General features: G+C 48.5%; 1 non-coding gene across 1 annotated transcript; it reads left to right on the top strand.

Moving 5' to 3' along the window:
* Window positions 1-6,292: 6,292 nt before the first annotated feature.
* trnaa-ggc lies at window positions 6,293-6,366 on the top strand. Its single transcript has one exon. It is a non-coding gene; the product is annotated as a tRNA-Ala (tRNA).
* The last annotated feature ends 327 nt before the right edge of the window (window positions 6,367-6,693 follow it).

Raw genomic sequence — 6,693 nt, 5'->3', positions numbered from 1 at the left:
AGATTAAAAACATTTTTTTGCTTCTGACATGAACCGTAGTTAAACAGGTGTTTAACTTTATCCGTGAAGTCGCTTAGAAAACTCCCTTGTGTTGTCTCTCTCTCTCTCTCTCTCTGACAAGGAGACTATGAATCCGAGAATATAAAAAATTTCAAGTCTTTTCTGCCGGTTTGGGGATTAATCTGGCCCTCAGTGTTTATTATTGCTGCGACGCTTCCCGGATTTGAGGATCAAAGAAAAAACATTTTTGTTTTAAACTTTTTGAAAAAGTTTTTCAAACCACCTATTGAATGTTTTCAAGGTGTCCTTTTAATCGCGAGGCCGGGTGGACATCTTCAAAGCGCTTCGAGATGTTGTCCTAAGAAGTTTGTCGATATGGATAAATGTAAATTGTAATAATAATAATAATATAGCAACTTATCACGGTGTTGAGACGTCTCAAAGCGCTTCACAGGGTATACCCTGAAACTCTGGAACACTCTCCCTCTATCCCTCTGCCTTGCCCCTTCCTTCCCCATCTTCAGGTCGCCCCTGAAGACCTTCCTCTTCGACTGTCACCTTCCCCCTTACCCCCGGCTCAGTGTCGGGCTCCACCACTGTCAAGCGCTCTGGCACGCTGCCCTGTGTGAGGGGCGCTGTGTAAAGACAAGTGGATTGACTGGTATTTTATGGGCAAAATAATTGTATTGAAATTAAGGTCGAGAGGGAGAGAGAGAGAGAGCGATGGAGACAGAGAGAGAGAAGATGGGAGTCAAGTGGTCTATAGTAGCAATGTATAGGAGCGGTTAGTTTAAAAACACACATACACACGGCCAATCTGGTATAACAGAGGTGGCCTTACAGGGTCTCACTGACTGACTGACTGAGCGAGCGAGTGAGCGAGCGAGAGTGAGAGTCGGTGTAGAGAGCAAAGCACTGTTGTTTTTGGCAGCTTGTTCTCCCCTCGGATTCATAGTCTCCCTGTCAGCGGCGAATGTGCCATTCTTCATACAGCGCTACATTCCACACACCGGCTGACAAGCGCACAATTGTGCAGGCCGTGGGGTGGGGGGGGTGGGGGGGGGGGGTGCAGGGCTCCAAAACCCTTCCTCGGGGAAATGGTGGGGGCTCTTTAAGGATCACGGGAGAGGGAATAAAAACATGGAGTGGGTGTGTGGTTCGCAGCCACTCAGTCGCTCAGAGAGTTTCTCCTCAATAACAACAACAACTTGTATTTACACGGCGTGTGGTGCCCCAGAGCGCTTGACAGTGGCGGAGCCTTAACGCCGCTCTGGGAGGAGAGGGGGAGGAGGGAGGTGACCCTAGGCACTGGACGAAGAGGAAGGTCTTCAGGCGCGCTCTGATGATGGGGAAGGAAGGGGGCGAGGCGGAGGGTCAGAGGGAGAGAGTTCCTGAGTTTCGGGGCAATTTTAAACCCATGTGAGGTGGGGAGGGGGGGTTTCTGAACGGCATCCCTCCCACCCTCTTTCACTCTCTTTCTCCCTCACTCCCTCCCTCCTTCGTGACAGACACATTCCGCCCACTGCTGAGCTCGGGGGAACCGGTTTATCCGCCTTTATTTCTCTGCCTCACATTTCTGCTGAGGTTTGAATATGAACACCAGCAGCGAGACGGAAAATATTTATCCTGTCTCCAGGTTACTCCCCCCAAACCCCCCCTCATCACACCCCTCCCCCCACCCTCCTCCTCTAATAACAATAACAGTAAATTCCTGATATCTGGACCCCCCCCCCCCCCCACCCCGGCTTAACTTGTCATCACCACTCAAATCATCAAACTGTCAATATCCCGGTTGCATTTAGTTATATATGCATTTATAATGATAATAATCCTTGCATTTGATACAGTGCCTTATCACTTTGTTGAGACGTCTCAAAGTGCTTCACAGGATACACTGTAAAGTGGAGTGACTGTGTTTTGTGGGAGAAATTGAGTAAAATAGTGTGCAGTACGGATTAGCACTTGTATCATATTTTCCTCTATTATTTGTCTTTTTTCACTTAAACTTGTCCCACTCCCCCACTGCTACCCTATAGCCTTGCAAGTTGTTCCTTTTCAAGTAAATATCCAATTGCGCTTCACAGAATATACTGTAAAGTAAATTGACTGTGTATTTTGTGGATGAAAGTGACATTATAGACATCTATAGACATTAGGATCATTGATAGCTTGTTAAAACACGTGGAGATGTTATTTTTTGTGCTGCTGTGTGCACGCAGGTTAATATTATAATTACAATTCTTTTTCACCTCTGCCCCGGATCTTTCTCAGTGTCTCGGTTCCCGAGATCGTTGCCTGAAGGAGGAGCTTTTTTTCTCTCTCTCGTAAACAAATGGTTTGAATGGTTGAGATTCTGAAAGGGCAGCTGTTAACAACGGGACAAGATAAAGTGGAACCTGTGAAGCTGTACAGTGCGTCATGGGACAGTGATTCCACCATCAAAACAATGATCAGAAAGTAATGATCTGTGCCAAGATGTCTCCTGCCCCACCCTCCCACCCGCTCCCCACCTCCGACAAACTCTATTACAATCCCCCCCCCACCCGCCGACTAACAGAAAGTATGTAAACGCGGGTGCAATCATCTTGGGATTTCAAGGTCGTCAGCCCGGCTCAGTCGCTCACACTCTCACTCACCTCTCGAGTCACAAGGCTGAGGGTTTGACCCCCCCCCCACCTCCCCATAATGTCGAGGACTTTGAGCTCACGGTCAAGGCTGACGCTTCAGGGTGGGGCTGGGGGAGCGTCGCACTGTCGGAGGTGCCGTCCTTTAGATAAGGTGTTACACCGAGCTCCCGTCTGGCTGTGCGGGTGGATGTTAAAGATCCCTCGCTGCTGCTTAAATAGAGAAGGGAGTTTATTTTTGCGTGTTTTGTGGGCAAAGGCGGCAGCCAGTTTCCACACAGCAACGTTCCCGCAAACAACCACGGAGCGAGTGACCCATTTAATCTGGGGGATTGTCGGCCAGGACACCGGGGGAGAGAGAGAGAGAAACTCCTGCCTCTTTTCCAATAGCGCCGCGACATCTTTAACATCCACCTGAACAACTATTCCTTGCGATTCGGATCGGGAGGGTTTGGGGGTAGTCTGTCTGTACCCTGGGCCAGATGTCACCGTAAACGTGACATTGACGCACCTCGACAGTTTGTTGTTACAGACGCTGTCGCGGTTAATCCACAAAGCGCGGTTTTGATCGGGAGTTAGGCAGCGCTAATCCCCCAGAGTGTTCAGCAGCAACTCTCTGACTCTGGGCCAAAATGCAGCTCTCCCCGGCTAACACCTACTGCACGAAATTTACCGAAGGTGTGAGTGTGTGGGGAGAGGGAGATGGGGTGCAGGGGTGTGTGGTGTGTGTGTGGGGCGGGGGGGGGGAGGGAGGAAATGGCCTTAGTGCCTGGCGCAGTGGCTGAGGTTCGGGGCTGGGGAAAGAGAATGGGGCGTAGGAAGATTCAGCAGTGAAACCATGTGTAGAGACTGATTGATAAACCTGAAATAATAATAATAATCCTTACATTTGATATAGCGCCTTATCACGTCTTCGAGGTATTTCAAAGCGCTTCATAGATTATACTGTTTGGTGTAGTGACTGTATTTTGTGGGCGAAAAGCGGCAGCTAATTGTGCACAGCAGCGTCCCACAGATAGTCGTGGATTGAGTGACCACATTGTATATATTTTTGGTTGGGTGGGTGGGGGGGCAGAGAAGTGTATGAGATTCAAGAGTGAAACCGATCCGATTGATAAACCTGAAATGATAATTGCAAAGTAAAGCAAAATGGAGACCAAGCAATGGTTTAATGCGTCTGATGAGGTCTGAGCGAGACTGTTAATGATGGGCTGTGGCTTCTAATAAACAAGCAGACTTGGAATTAGCTGGATGTGCACAGTACACACACACACACATTACCCAACATGTGGCTTGCAGATGGAAAGACTTTCACACCCTGATTGACAGGTGCTAAATAAAGGAGCATTGTGCGGGAGACGAGGTCTCTCTCTCTCTCTCTCTCTCGCTCGCTCACTTGTGCCCACCCCGTAATCGGCCGCAGCGTTTGTACCCACGGTTTTTATAATAATAATCCTTGCATTTGGTGTAGCGCCTTATCATGTCGTTCAGACGTCTCAAAGCGCTTCACAGGATGCCCTGTAAAGTATAGCGACTGTATATTTGTGGGCAAAACTCGGCAGCCGATTGCGCACAGCAGCGCCCCGCGCACTGTCGTGGATTGAGTGACCAAATTATTATTTTATTTTTTGAAGGAATTATTACCCCCGGAAAGTGATCCATCCGCCAATCGACAAACAAACGGGGTCTTACTCACTGCTGGTAAACAGAGTCGTGTTGGGTAAGGAAACTTGCCTAAGGTTTTGCCCTGACCCGGGAATTGAACACACACGCACAGATATACACACACACACACACACACACAAATACATACATTCACTCAAACACAGACTCACGCACACAGATACCTACACACACACCCTCACAGACTTGCTTTCATTGGTGAACACGCAGGCTGAGGTCGGAGCTGTCCAGTGTGGAATTGGATTGAAATAACAGGAAAGTCTGGCTGTGTTTGTGTAGAGAGACGGGCTGCTGTCAAACCCGAGCAGTGATGTGGAGGCCGGGGGCGAGTGTGAGTGAATCTCGCCCTCGGACAGTCCCTCCCCCCACCCCCGTGGTTTATTTTCAGACACTGGAGGCGAAAGGGATTGTGGTGTGGGACCGGCTCAGACCACCCAGTCAGCACGATGGAAACTCCTTCAGTTTCAAATAATAATAATCCTTGCATTTGATACAGCAGCTTATGACGCCTCAAAGCGCATCGCAGAATATACTGTGAAGTGTATTTAGTGGGCGAAACGCAGCAGCCAATTGCGCACGGGAGCGTCAAATACCCAAAGCAAACCCAAGCCCCATCAGAACGCTCTGCCGCGCCTCTCCCTGGAGTCCTACGGGCTGAGATTAGATAGAATTCGAGGGCTCCAGAGTCCACCATCAGCAGAGGGTTGGGAGACACACTGGATGACGGAAGGACCATTCTCATACTAAAGATTCTCCTTTCACACTTCTCCACAAACAATAAACTCAAATATAAAACTCTCGAAGGAGAGGAAAGTGTTTTTTTTTGCACATTATCATGTCGGGCATGAACCCAGTCAGTCACCAACTCAGACACACACAACGACTTTCCATAAAATAGTCATTTTGCCATTGTTGTGTTCGGGTGTAAATACTGAACGAATGAATGGATGGATGGAAGAACGAACAGACAAGTGATTAAGGAGGCTCTGTGTTAAAGGGTTCTTACAAGTTGGCTGTTTCCCTGTCGGTAATTTGGAGAAATTGTCAGCCAAGCATAAGATTACTTGGCAAGAGCTTTGCGTGTTTCAAAGCGAGCTTGTTCAGTTGTATGTCAGTAAACAATGAGATACACCCACGCACACAGACAGACAGTTTGTTCCTTGTCCCCTCCGTTCCACCATCAGTGGCTGCACTTTCAGCCACTACGTCCCGAAACTCTGGAACACTCTCCCTCTATCCCTCCATCTTCCCCCCTTCCTTCTCCATCTTCAGGTCGTGCCTGAAGACCTTTCTCTTCAACTGTGCCAAGGGTCACCTCTCCCAACCTCCCCCCCCCGGCTCGGCATCGTGCTCTGCCCGTCGAGCGCTCTGGGACCCTGCCCTGTGTGAGGGGTGCGGTGTAAATGCAAGTTGTTGTTGTTGTTGTTGAGAGTCTGACAGTTGAGGCAATGCTCCCTGTGATGCTCCAGTGCAGGGCTGGGGAGAGACTGAGTGACTTTTTTTTGCCTGTTATTGTGGTTTTGGAGGATGGGATTGATACCCCCGGAAAGGGGATCTGACAATCCACTAACGATTTTTTAAAATTAATTTTTGCAACATCTCCAAGATCAGTCACTACACAGGAAGTGGCCGGGGTAGCTTCCTGTGCACTGCTGGGCACGGCTGAGGGTGATTCCCATTAAGGTATTGTGTTGCCCCCTCCTTTCCGGTTTAAACGGAAACTAAATAAACAAGTTGTTCTTTACATGGGGTTCCTCAGGGGTGGGACTGCGAATGAAGGCTATTTATGTTAATGGAAACCAGGTGTCTGTTCAGGGCAGAGATCGCAGTCCACAGAGCTGAGCTGTAACTGCTCTGTGAGCAATACACAGGGAGAACTGGCGACAACACTCACACATAATGTGAAGATGTATAAGGAGCTCTATCAAACGTTAGGATTATTGTTATTGTTATTGAAGGGGATCAGGAGAATCTCAGTATTGTGGAGTCCTGTAGCTCAATGGTTAGAGCACTCGCCTGGCAAGCGAGAGGACCCGGGCTCGATTCCCGGGCAGGTCAGGGCGAAACCTTAGGCAAGTTTCCTTACTCCATGCACACACACACTCGCCTCTGTTTACCAGCAGTAAGTAGGAATCCGGTTGTTAGTCGTTGGTGCATCGCTTTCCAGGGGTAATAATCTCTCAAAATACAATTGGTCAATCAATCCACGGCTGTTTGTGGGACACTGCTGTGTGCAATTGGCTGCCGCATTTTGTCCATAAAATATACAGTCAATTCACTTTGTAGTGTATATTCAAAGATGTGATACTGCGGTGTATCAAATACAAGGATTATTATTATTATCCTTGTACAATTATTAAGACTATTTCAGTGCGATGTTGCCCGA

The sequence above is a fragment of the Callorhinchus milii genome, unplaced genomic scaffold, assembly GCF_018977255.1.
Source record: "Callorhinchus milii isolate IMCB2004 unplaced genomic scaffold, IMCB_Cmil_1.0 Scaffold8, whole genome shotgun sequence".
NCBI classification, from domain to species: Eukaryota; Metazoa; Chordata; class Chondrichthyes; order Chimaeriformes; family Callorhinchidae; genus Callorhinchus; species Callorhinchus milii.
Note: the sequence above shows the minus strand (reverse complement) of the source record. Positions and strands in the feature narration are given on the sequence as shown.